The 13466-nt window shown below is 44.7% G+C and overlaps 1 long non-coding RNA gene across 1 annotated transcript in view; it reads left to right on the forward strand.

The window, feature by feature from the left end:
* The first annotated feature begins 10782 nt into the window (after positions 1-10782).
* The window catches only part of LOC141573138 (uncharacterized), a 47171-nt gene continuing 44487 nt past the window's right edge, over positions 10783-13466 (forward strand). Inside the window, exon 1 of the long non-coding RNA XR_012498743.1 lies at positions 10783-10828. This is a non-coding gene — a long non-coding RNA (uncharacterized LOC141573138). The remainder of the gene's footprint in view (positions 10829-13466) is intronic.

The raw sequence follows: 13466 nt of genomic DNA on the forward strand, positions 1-13466 counted from the left end.
AGATGTGTTGACGTCCTAACCTCAGGATCTCAGAACATGTCCTATCTGGAAATACGGTCCTTGTAGATGTCATTAGTTAAAGTAAGATGAAATCATCTTGGAGTAGGGTGGACCCTTAATCCAGTAGGACTGGTGTCCTCATAAGAAGAGGGAAATTTGGAGACAGAGACACGCCGAGAGAATGCCATGTGACAACAGTGGCAGTGCTTGGCGTGTTGTGTCTGCAAGCCAAGGAATGCCAAGGATTAATGGCCACCACCGGAAGCTGGAAGCAGCAAGGAAGAGTTCTATCCAGAGCCTCACAGGGAGTGTTGATACCTTGATTTGAGCTTCCAGGCTTTTGAACTTTGAAAGAATACATTTCTGTTGTTTTAAGCCACTGAGTGTGTGGTACTTCATTACGGGAGCCCTGGGACATGACAACATCTGGTTTGTGCTGAATTGGTGTGGTGACAATGATACAGGGACTCTACTGGCTGGTCAGGGAAGATTCATTCAGCTGCACTTTGGCTGGAGGGAGCGAAGGAGGTGTAGACCCAGACAGAATCACTGCAGTGGCCACCACCCACGACGAAAGCATTTGAAAGGTGCTGCCTCACATTCTGCAATCACGCAGAGCCACAGACTTGGAGCAGGAGGATGGAACACCGGCCCCAGCGCCAGCACTTACCTTGGTCTCTGCTCTGCAGAATGGGGATACCTTGCCTTGGAATTTTCCTTCACTCGTGTGGTCCAGCTATAATCCCCAACGGGATGGAGACCTTTGGAGGGCAGGAATCATATCTCTTCCCACCCTCCCCAGGTGCTCAGGGCGTATTTTGTTTTTATTGCACAAAGCCTCATGAGGACGTCGGTCACATCTGCTTCACTTATTACTATCGGCCCAGCACCTAGCCCATGCCTGGTGCCCAGTAGAGATGCACTGACTGAGTAGTAAATTAATAGTAAAGACTGTGTACTGAGTTAGTGAGAGCAAAAGGACTGGTCCCCAGGTCTGTCCCTCACGTGCTACTGACCTTCACTTTGGGGTGGGAGGTATCAAGCATAATGTGTCACAAGAGTGTTGTCAGTACTGGATTGTTTTTATCTTTTGCATCTTGGCTTGACAGGGGGAGCAGTACTGAGGGACCAGGGTGCCCATGGGGCCACGGCCTCCATTTTCCATCTGCTCAGAACAGGAAGGTAGACGGCAGGTAGGGGGGAAGGTGTATCCAGCCTGGGTTCAGAGCAGGGTGGTGATACCTCAGAGAAAGGATGGAATTTGATGAGATTTGGCTTCTCTGGATTGCCACAGCCTAGAAGAATGTCTGAATATTCCCAAGGGGCTTTGAGTTGAAAATGACCAACCCAATGAAATTGTCAGCACCACAACTAAGATCAGAAACTCATCAGCATACAAATAAATGGCAAGAACCGGCTTCTCTTAACTGGTGGCGCATGGAGGGTGGTCCTTCCACCCTCTTTCTCTTTTGTTCCTTCTTTTTAGAGCAAAACAGACCAAACATTTTCATGTTTCCATCCTGTGGCCCCACACTCACTTGGAAATACATTTCTATCAGATTCGAGCAGGTTTGCCTCATTAGTTCTTTCTGTTCATCCTCGTCAAGATTTCCCACTTGACCACTGTGGCATTATTTCCTTGGTTGGCCATCTCAGGGGAAAGGGGCCAGTGGTGAGGAGCCCTCTGCTGAGAAAGGAAAAGCTTAACAAGGAGTTGCCTCCCTGTGTTGCCTTCGGCCTCTGCGGCCTCCACAGAAACAGCACATTCTATTTAACAAGGATGTCAGTTTGCAAGTCCTGCTCACCCCCCCCCCTTTCCTCCCCACACCTCCCTGCTCCTGAGCCCCAGCCTCTATGGGGAAAGAAGGGGGGCTGCCCTCCTGAGATTGAACCTGAACTGGAAACCAGCTTCTGTGAGCTCGGTTCCCCCGAGCAGAACTGTTGGCTCCCTCTTCTTCCAAAGGAAAATTTACGGCTCCAATTTTTACAATTTACATCTTTCATTAAATATTCCAGCTTTCTTTCCCCAAGGCTTCCAGCACTGCTCCTGTCAAAAGGGACTACTTATTTCCCAAACCCTTTTTGCATTATTAGTTTCATTTATTATTTTTATGTTTTCTATTGGGCCCATGTACATATCATTTCTCTGAGATCCCCAGAGCAACTGACAATGAGCTGGGAGCCATCATCTCTCAGCAAGGGAAGCTAAGATGCTGTTATGGGTTCTCCAGGGAAAATGTTTCTAGCTTGTGCATTTCAAATTAGCCCCAATTAACCCCTCATCAGCTGGCCCCAAAATGCCCATGCAGATGTCAAACCTTCTCCCCATTCCTGTCTGTTCCAGACAGTGGAGCATTTCAGGGGACAAAACATGTTGTTTTGACTTCTCAGAAAGATGAAATGCCTTTCTCCCACACCCATTTATCTTTTGGAGATATTCAAAGTCTGAAAAGACTGGAGTTTAAAAACCCCATCATTGTCTTGGAGTAGAAAGGCAACTTAATTTTACTTGGTCTTTGAAAATTGTGGTAATTCCATTTTAAAAAGTTGGAACAGCAACAGAGCAGCTGTGTGCTCTACGAGACCCACTGGAACATTGCAAAGGAGCCTTGTTGCAAGGTTACGCTTGGTGGCAATGACCATTACTAGATGCCCCATGTCACTTTCAGAATCAGCAAAGCCCTTGGACAAAGTCACCTTTCTTACCAGACACATTTTGAAAGTTAATCATGATTGTAAATAAATTCTCACTTGGCTTCTATGAAGTGGGAGTGCCCCTTAGAAGTGTTTCTATATATAGATGATGTAATACAGAATTGTACACCTGAAATCTATGAAAACTAACTGGTTCTTTGGGGCTTGGAAAAACCCAAAAGAGTCACAGGGATTGTGTCATCGTCGCTGGATTGGAAGCTCTCTGCTGGGTAGACCGTTGTCTCCTTCCCCTTCTGTCGTCTGTAGTTATGCTTTAGCCTGGGCCTCGTGTAGAGGGAGATGCCTCATATTTGTTGATCTTAATCACTCCATTTCTGTTCGCCTGGGTAAAGGATAACTGACTGTCAGCCAGGAGGGATACAGAACCATGGTGGTCCTGAGGGAACCAGCCCCTCCTGAGTTGGGGACAGTTTTGTGACAGGCCCCATTGTGTCCCCTTATCAACTCCATGGCTAGCCCTTCCATTACCTGCTCAGCCCCCCGAGACCTCCTCTGAATAGGTTCATTGTATTTGGTTGTGAAGTACATGGGAAGCTCAAGGTTAAATGGTAGTCCCTGATTTACGTTGGGCTGATTTGTCACCATTCACCCATTCCTGGGCTCAGCCTTTCAAACCATGTGACTCAAAAGGCTGCAGATGTCTGGGAGACTGAAAATCCTAGTATGAACAAATGCAGTTATAGAAATTGAAGGAGAAGTTCAGGTTTACCTATTTATACCCTCAACGTTCTTCCTCACCCATGATCTCCTTTTCATATCCCATCAAAAATGACTCCACGTCTGTTGCACACTGGGTCCTTTCAGAGAGTGTACTTCAGAAATTAAAATATTTTTTCTTTTCTCAAGTGAAAAAATAAAACTCTGCCCCGAAGGAAGACTAGTCTTGGAGCCTAAGTTTGAGTCAGACATGTTGACAGAGAAGAATTGATTCAAATTGGGCCAACACATGGTGTGTTTATTTCTTAGAGGTAACAGTAAATTAGGAACAATAAAAAAGAGAGAGACGTCTTTTTAAAAATATATATCTTTTTGAGAAATGCCCGTGTGTTTCTTATTAACCTCCTTGGGAATGGACCTCCGTTCATGTTGAGGCTTGTGACATGGTTTGATGTCTGTTGCTGTACCCCCAGATGAATAGTAAGTCTCCGGAAAGGTACTTATAGTCTGTAATACTATTACCACTCGGTCTGCTGTGCGGTCCCTCAGTCATTTTTTCAATTAAAAAAGCCCCAATGCTCTATTAACCTTTTGTCTGCTGCTCCATCCTTCATCCTGCCATTGCCCAGAGATGACGAGCCACGTATTAAAAAAGGCATATATTACTGTAAGCCACCTCCAATTTCTCTGTCATTAGAAAGATGAAGTATCATTTTTTCATTAAAAACTATGAGACAGTATGTCATACTCACAACTGCCGGGCCTGCCTGCAATCTCTTTGTTACAGGAGATGAGAGGTGACTCTCACCCCTTAAGGTCCCGTGGCCTGGAAGCTCAACTGAGCCACTCCCCATGGAAGATGGGCCAGGGCAAGGTTCCGTCCTCAGGAGGCAAAGCTGAGGCCTATTGACATTTTTTCCTGACAGCTGCTCTTAGTTGAAACACTGGCCTTGGTTTACCAGATGTTTGAGCAGTAAATAAAACTGCACACTTCACACCATCTACAGCTGCGCAGAAAATCAGATGGCTTTCTGAGGCCCCTTCCTGCCATCTCACGTGGGAAGCAAAGAGCTTTTCAAGGAAGCACAACGTCTAGGCCATACGTTGTGTGCTGTGTGTCTCTCTTGCTTTCAAGACTTATAACAAGCTGCCCAGAGTGATCAAGCAATCCGGTCAAATTACCAAGATGTGTGTGGACTTAGCAGATAAGCTGGGCAAGGTGTCCAGAACCCAGCCACCATTGTTATCTCTCTGGCGCCAGGTAACAGCCATTTAGGGTAAGTGCCCTGCCTTTAAGTTTCCAGAGCACTCAAGAATTGCCTTTCCTTTCCCATCACCAACTTTGGGGGCAAGGCTCTGAGACCATTGTTTCTTCGGAAATACATCTTGGCTATACCCACTAGGGTATGGGGATAGGTTGCCCGTGACTCTTGTTAAAATCTCTGCTGGTTTGCCCCTACTGGATTTCTATGGAATCTTCTCCTTGTTCTTTTGGCCAACCATAGAGGTAAGGCCCGATCTAGGGGAGGAAAGTGGAAGGTCTGGACCTCAGTCAACTGACTCACAGAAAAGAAGCTAGGCTTCTCATTCAATTCTACAAACATCTATGGACCGTGCTGTGTGGCATAGTTTATGATTTCTGACCTCACTTGTGAAAACTGGGAAGCAATCCTTCCATTCATCTCTAACTGAGCACCATTCCTGGGCCCTTGTTTGCTTCTCCAAACCCTGCTCTTCCTCCTCATGGAAGCGATAAAATTGTCGTCTGGCTTCCGTGTGCCAGATATCGTGGGAGGCAGTGCAATTGTTATTAGAGGTGTCAAACTGCTCAAGTTCAAATTCTGACTCTACTGTAAAGTCCTAGCACTCTGCGCTTGAAAAAGTTCCTTGACCTCTTCACCTGTTAAATTGGGCTGTAACAGACTTTACCTCATGGGGTTACTCTGAGGATTTAATGAGATTATCATGAGGTCTGTGCTCGGCACAAGGTTAAGTGCTCAACAAACTCTAGCTGCTATTATTTCCAGCTACTCACACACTTACCTCTGTAACCCTTATGAGAATCCTTCGAAGTAGCCATTTTATCCAACTTTTATTGATGAGGAAATGAAGGCTTGAGAGGTTAAGTAACTTGCCCCAGTTCTCCCAGTGGGTAGGCGGTGGCACTGATGCGACTTTCCCCGTTGTGTCTCTCCACTGTAGCCTGAGGTACGAAATGCTCCTAACTCTCATCTCCTGCCCGGATCTTCAGCAGATGATGTTTTCTATTAAAAATGAACCCCCACCCCCAGGGCATACACTTGACTTCCTCAGTGCCTCTCTGTTCTACCCCCAAGCCCTTCATGACCTTTAGGTAAATCTCTACTCCATTCCGAGGCAATCAGCCAGTGTGCTTTTTATATCCCATCCCCTTCAGCTTCCTTCAGGACTTGGCTCCAAGAATTTTCACCATACTTTTTCTCCTCTATCTTCCATCTCTCCCTCTGCATTGGCTCAGACCCCTCAATTACAAGTTGCTCCTACTAACAACAATGAGATGATCACCAGCAACCCTCTGAATTTCCCATCCACTGGTGTGCCGCAGCTAACTCCTACCAGCTCACAAGCGCTGATTGTTAAAATTCCAGGAATTCTGCAGGACAGTTGACGTCATGTTAGTAGCTTGCAATCAGCCACAGTGGGAGTGTTTACACTACATGGACATCAGCAAATGCTACTTGGACAAGTCAGGTCTTTATTTTTGGGGTCCTGAACATTGGTTGTTAATGTTTGCCAGCATCTCACTATTCCCATCCTCATATTTTATTTCCAGCTACCAGCATATTTTCCTTCCCTTTAAAACCAACTTCTTGAAAGTGTAGCTTACACTGCTCTACCTCATTCTCCTCAAAGTATATCTACTGCCTCCAAAGGCAATAAAGCTTTTGTCTCCACTCTTACCATCGAGGTCAGCGATGACCTCCGTCCATTTTAACTCTGCAGCATTTGGTGCTGTTGATGTTCTCACCTTCTTGATGATCGTGTCTCCTTTGGCGGAGGTGACACTATCCTGATTCCCCTTCCGCTCTGTTCACTCTTTGCCCTTTCCTCGGGGTCGCGAAGTTCTGTCTGTGTGCTTCTTCTCTCTTCTCACTAGAGTCACCAATCTTATCCATGTGTGATATCAAATATGACTCAAATCCACTTGATTCCCGTAGCAGATTCTTTATGTACAATGCACCTCATCTCCTCAGCCCACTGGATTGTAGTGCAGCTGTGCTCAGCAGCTCCATGCCTACATAAGAATGTTCTGGGTGTCTCTCCACTTTCCTGCCTCGGGCCTTTTTCTGAAGCTGTGGAAGACCCAGCTTGAGGGTAGACAGCATAGAGGAGCTAACACTTCTTGGGTGCAACTCTCAACCAATGGAGGATGTGGTACGTGGATAAAAGGTCCAGCTTCCATCTTTAGAGGAATAGTTTTGAAGTCGTTACTACCATGTAGTTCTGCATGGTTCCTCAGAGAGTCTCCCGTGGATTGAACTCCAGTTGCCCACTGAGATAAGCAAATCAGTAAACCCATGTTTTGTTGGTTTTTCTTTATTCCCTGTCTCACTCTTTCCTCTCTTTTCTCTGCTACCTGGCATCACCTCCCAAGTGAACTACCTGCACCCAAGTCTCTGTCTTGGGATTTTTTTTGGAGGGGAAACCCACTCTAGACTACTCCATGGCTGAAATTTCAGTGCAAGACACTTTGGATCTTCAGACCTGTAGCACCTACAGATGTATATGATCTCATGACCAACATGACCCAATCTGAACCCATTGTACTGATTTCTGCCCCTGTCTCTACAATCGATTTCTGCCTCTGTTCTTTTCTGCATTCTGGATCACTCTGTGTTAGCATGAGCCACTCAAGTTCCCAAGCTAGAAAATACAGAGTAGATTTCTCTTTTTTACTTCAGCTACCACGTCAAATTACTCACTAAGTCTTCTAACTTTGAAATGACTCTCAATTTGTCCTGTATTTAGGAGAAATTGGTGGAAAATATTCAACTCATCGGAGGCTTTTTCTCTTCCAGCAAAGAAATTATGGAAGCTTCCCCAAGCATTCACAAAAGTGGCATGGAGGTTTTGCAGGAGCAGAATGCTCTCAGGACACCAGAAAGATATGTTTTCTCTACAAATATGTGTACTGCAGCTGACATGTTTTTGTTCCTCTTCTCAAGAAGTGGCTGCTGATTCAACGACTCAATCACTGGAATTGTGGCTTAGTTTGATAAGCTTTGTTTTTGAAATGCCAACCAATGGAAGAAACAATCATTGTAATATGATAAATAACAACTATAGCCCATTGGACCCATCTTGCTTCCTTAAACTTCTGGGGTCTAGACCCTTATTCTAGCTCTGGGATCCTGGCAGGTGCTTAGGAAGTGATAAATGGATGCATACTTCTGATGTTCCAGAGCTCTAACCGCTAGGGCACTGCTCCATTTTCAAAAGTACTAGACAAGAAGTGTCTCTTCAAACTTCACTGTTGAAGTGTGGCATCCCCCGCCCCAAAATACTGTAATTTTCTAGACCAAAAGTTGACCCCAGAGTCCTCCTGAGACAATGATATTCCCTCTCCCAGGGATTTGGAATGGGGATTCAGAGAGGCTGGCTCACGTATTTGCCAGCACTGGCTCTGATGTAACACTGTGAGTCAATGCAGACGGTCTTCGCAATTGAGGCTGCCATACTGGGGCAGCCATTTTGAGGCAATGATCAGTGATTAACATTGACAGACATCAGAAAAGCCAGGCGAAAGAAAAAAGCAGAAGAAAGGTGCAGAGAGAAATATAAGTGAGCACTCAAGAGTATCCAGAGAGAGGCAGAAAGTTTTTATCAATTTTACCCCTATTTGTAGCATGTATCTGGGTCCTTGTGCTCTTATACTCCCTACATATTATCATATAAAGAAAAAATTGGAAATCATTTGAATAAAATAAACATACATTTCATAGAAAAGGAAATAAAGAATGGTTGTTTAATATATGGAAAGATGCCCAGACTTACTTATAACAGGAGAAATGCAAATTGAAATTATCCTGAGACTACTTTTTACTCATCCATTTGGTAAGTTCCAGAAGCTCGATAACACACTCTGATGGCAAAGCTGTAGAGAAATAGTTACGCTCATATGTTTTGGGTGGGTGTGTAGATTGATAAAATCTTGTAGGAGGTAATATGGCAAAATCTTTCAGAATAAAAAATGCATATATCCTTGGTCCCAGTAATTTCACTTCTTGGAATTCATTCTATAGATACCTTGGCGTATCTGAGAAATGACGTACACCAGGCTTCTTCATTGCAGTATTGTTTGTAATTGTAAAAGACTGGAAACCATCTAAATAAATTATTGTACATCTATGCAATGAAAAACTAAATGAATAATAAATAGAGAAGTTCTTAATATACCCATATGAAAAGTTGTTTGATATGTATTGTTAACAGAAAAAAACCTAGGTGTGAGACTGTATATATGAAATGCTAGAAGAGAGGAAGATAATAAAGCATATTGATATTTGTATGTTCTCTCTCTCTCTGGAAGATTACACAATATATCCACAGCAGTGGTCTGTTTGGGGTGAGCCCTAGGCAGATGGGGAACAGAGGTAGGAGGAAGACCATATTCTTTGTTTTTAGATTTGGGGACCATGTAAATATACTTACTTTTATGTATTTATTTATTTTAGAAAAAATAAAATGAAAAAAAAAACAAAACACTCACTTTTCTGATGTAAAATTTTAATTTGCTTTTAAAATGTTTAATAAATTTCAACATTTTTTTTCTTAGACCTATAGGCAATTTACATTTCTTATTTGGGAATTAGGCCATCCATATTCTTTGCCAATTTTTAAAAACAATTGAAGCTTCTTTTCTTATTGATTGCAACTGCATCCTCTATATTAAGAATATTAACATCTGTCTCTCATATATATTTCAAATATTTTCCCCAGTTTGTTGTGTATCCTTTAGATTTTAATGGTATTTGATGTGATATATTGGAGTTTAAAATTTTTATGGAGTTGAACCTATCTGTTCTTTTATTTGTAAACCTTCCTTCACAAATATAATTAGAAAAGTTTCCCCTCTAAGATAAGCTATTCACCTATATTTTGTTCTAGTTCTTTTAGAATTGTTTTCATGTAAATCTGTAATTCTTTTGGAATTTATTTTTATGTACTGTAAAGAGCCAGTCTGTAGCTTTCCTTTTTAGCAAATGGCTAGTTGGTTGTCCCCAGACTGGTTATTGACTTAAGTTACCCTGTGCCTACTAACTTGAAATGCTGCCTTTATCATAGAGTAAACTATTTTTACCCACGAGCCTGTTTCTGGGCTTTTTCTTGTACTTCTCCATTGATCTATCTGCCTGGAACTGCACCACCAACCTGGACCTCGTTAAGAAACCACCATGTTCTTCTGAGCTTAGAGCTCTGTGCTTTCACACACTGTCTACACCCTGGGCAGGACCTGAGCCCCCTCACCCCGCACCCCCCCACCCTGAATCCCTGTGACATGCCTCATTGTCTGCTCTGTTGGGGGTGGGTGTACCTGCCCTCCGATCTCCTTGTATCTGAAGGCCATATTAGCCCTCTCCACCAGTCCCCAAGCTGTTCCGCTATAAGGCTATAGCTCCTATAGCCTTATAGAAGTTTTTACACTTCTCCCATGTGCCTACCATCTGGCATCGCATGTGGTTTCAACAGCGGAACAATGCAGAATCCACTAAATTCCAGTCTGGCCACGTGCTAGCATTTTTATGTTATCTCAGAAAAGAAACGTTTCCTCTCTGACCCTCAGAATCTTTGCCCTCGAAATGAAGATGAGAATCCTTACCTCCTAAAGTTAGTGTGAGGATTCAAATAAATAATACCCTTAAACATTCCTGGCACAGGCCCTGGTACATAGGAGGTTCATTTATTCGTTTATTCAAGGTTCTCGTTCATCAAATATATATGAATGTTTGGATCGATTCATTCTGTCCTCCATCACCATGAGCTTGACTGTGCTGAATTAACTTCCCCCATAATGGCTTCCTAGACAAGGGACTAGGCGAGTCTGTTGATGGGTGCCAGCTGGCTTAAAGCCAGATAAGATCCCAAACCACCTCCAAGTGGGGGTTTGACCGTTTTGGGGTGCGCACAGTGAGAAGGACAGAAGGGACTAAGCTCAGTACCTTTGAGCTCAGTGGGGAAGTAGGAGGCTGTGATATGTGTATGCGCATATATATGTGTATATCGATGTATATATGTATATATACATATGTATATGTGTGTACAGGTATGTAAATATATTTGTATATACATATATATATATAATGTATATGTTTTTTAATGCATTCGTTTTTCTTTTTGTTTGTTTCCAGCAGTGGGCAGGGAGTACCACGCCAAAGATTGAGAGAGCTAGAGAGAGAGAGGTTTTAGGTGCTTCCAGGTAAGTGCTGCACTCCATGCGCTTTCTCCCCTCCCCGGTCTCTCCTCCTACCTTTCATTTCTCTCTCCCACACCTTATGCTCCCTCCAGAAGACTCAGACCTGCTCTCATGTCTCTGCGGCAGCTCTCAGAGCTTCTAAGCTGAGCAGCTGTCAGTCAAACTTCCCGTCTCCTCCAGAGAGCGGGGTGAAATCTGTCAGTGTCATGGAAGAAGGTGGGGACGTGGGAAGAGTCATGGGTGTCAAATGCGAACGTGCATGAAAATCTGTGAGGAGAGAGAACAGGACCCCAGGGCCTGCACAAGAACCTCCCCTGACTTCCCTGGGCCGACAGTCTCTCCCTCCTGCAGGCTCCTGCAGAGTTGTTGTTCACTCCTCAGGTTGGCTCTGTGATTACGTGTCTCCATATCTGTTGTCTCACTAGTGAGCTGCTCAAAGCCAAGGATGTGTTGTTTACCTGATGATCCTAGAACAGTGCCTGGAATAGAGTAGACAGTAAACACTTGGATGGAGGAGTTCCGTGTATGTTCTGTTGGTCAGTCGTGAGTCTTCTACAATCCCACGTGAGCGTGTCACTCAGCCCTGATGGTGTGGCATGGATAAGGACACCTCCTAGATGAATCGATTGCCCTGTTCCTGAGTATCAGTGGGAGTGGCTTTGATTTCCCTGTCTTCTCTAGGACATGCCGCCTTGCATCCGGGCTCCCGGACTCTACACAGATGAAGCCAATGCAGGTCCACGTAGTCTGTTTCCCCCATGCCCCACCGAGATGAAGACTCTACTTTGCAATTGACAATAGTTTTAAAACAGGGGCTTTTGGAATAAGATCGAAGTGAGAGGGGTGCCAACTCATGCATCCACTACTTATGTGACTCTGAGAAAGGGCCTCACTGCTATTTTCAGTAACTTTGAAGTGGGAAATAGACCCTATTTCAAAGGGTTGGCATCCTGAGTAGGTGAAATAGCACTTGGGAAGTGGTGAGCACCGTTCTGAGCATACAGTAGGCACTCGATAAATGTTAGCAATTATTAGTAAGCTACATCGAGTTGTGAGTGAACAGCTAGATTGGAGTAGGTGAAAGGGGGAGAGAGAGAACTAAGATGAGTAGGTGAGTTGTACCCTTCTGGTTCTGTAAGCAGATGGCGTTCCTTGTCAGGCATTACTTAGAGGCATTTCAGGCATTGGGGAAGTGGGGTAAATTGAGGTACAGCGTTCTTTTTCAGGCCAGTCCTGTAATCGTAGCACCTGAGCACTCTCCACTAGGTCACTGAGTAAGACTGCTTTCTGCTCTTTGTGGGGTTTTTTTTTTTCTTTTCTTTTCTTTTTGGCTCTGAGCAAATTTCTAGAGGTGGAATGATTTCATACTGATCACTCAGTGCACATTGATTGAACACCTACTTTCTCTCCCGCCCCCCAGGAGTTTCCAACCCACTTGCAAAAACAAGGTAAAACCTCAGAAAAAGGTAAATCTTAATCCATGAGTTGAATAGCAGCTCAAAACATCCCAGCATGGGGGCAGGACATAGTTTTAGCCTAGTGAGGGGTGATGAGAAGTACTGTGCCCCAGGAGGAGAGGGCCGGGTGGAGGGGCTGGTGAGAGCAGATGCCCTCCACAAAGAGGTGTGAGATGGACTCTGGACCTCCTGGAGGAGGAATCCTTCTTGGGAGTGGAGTAGGGAAATGGAAGCTGTCTTCTGGGGGTGTGCGTAGACCAGTCGGAATGGAAAGGCGGGCTCATGCAATAAGAGAGCAGCCTGGGCAGGTGGGCCTTGACTATTGAACCTGAGAGTTTGGACTATATTCCAAACCATGGGTGGCTTTGAGCAAGGAAGTGACACCATGAAGGTGACATTTCCAGAATTTCAATTTAAGACTTTCCCAAGTGTTCACACCTTCACTGTGGATATGACACCCCCGCTTGGAAGAGGCTGGGTGCCCCTATCCGAGGTTTTGTCCTGTACCTCCGAGACCAGTAGGGCAGGCTGCTGCTCACTCAACCTCAGGTCCTGTTTTCTCCGGAGCTGTTTTCTAAAAGCTTTTGTGGCTGAAAAACAATGGCATCATTTGGTCCTCATACCGCGTGCAGAGTAAGGAGGCTGAGTAACTTGCCCAGTTTACACATTAAGTTAGTGGCGGGTCTGGGGCAGAGATAGGCTCACCTCCAAGTTTCCTGAGCCCAAGGTCAGGGCACTGACCTCTGCTTCACAGCTGCCTCATGGAGCCATACCTGGTCCTGAGTATTGGATACACAAAGCTGATATAAGCTGAAATCTCTGCCTTTCAGGGCATTTTACACAATTGGAAAAAAGCCATTTCCCCAACATTTGTTTTCAAAATAACTGACAGACATTAAAGAAATGACTCAAATAAGAAATGCTACTTCAAGGCACTTAGGAAAAGGTGGCCTTCAACCCTGTCTCGCACCCCAATAGGCCTGAGGTTTGGCCATGAACCTCAGTGCGAGACCGGTAAAGGGTGTGCAGAAGCCGAGCAGACGTTTGGCCATGTGGACCTCCAATGGGGCACCCCTGTCCAGTGGGCCTGATGGCAGAGAGCCGATTTATTGCTGGGAGCTAAACGGTTGCTATGGATGCGACTGGCATAGCCCTGGGCTCCCCACCTTTCTGGATTGGCCCAG

Source organism: Rhinolophus sinicus, linkage group LG09 (assembly GCF_036562045.2).
Source record: "Rhinolophus sinicus isolate RSC01 linkage group LG09, ASM3656204v1, whole genome shotgun sequence".
NCBI classification, from domain to species: Eukaryota; Metazoa; Chordata; class Mammalia; order Chiroptera; family Rhinolophidae; genus Rhinolophus; species Rhinolophus sinicus.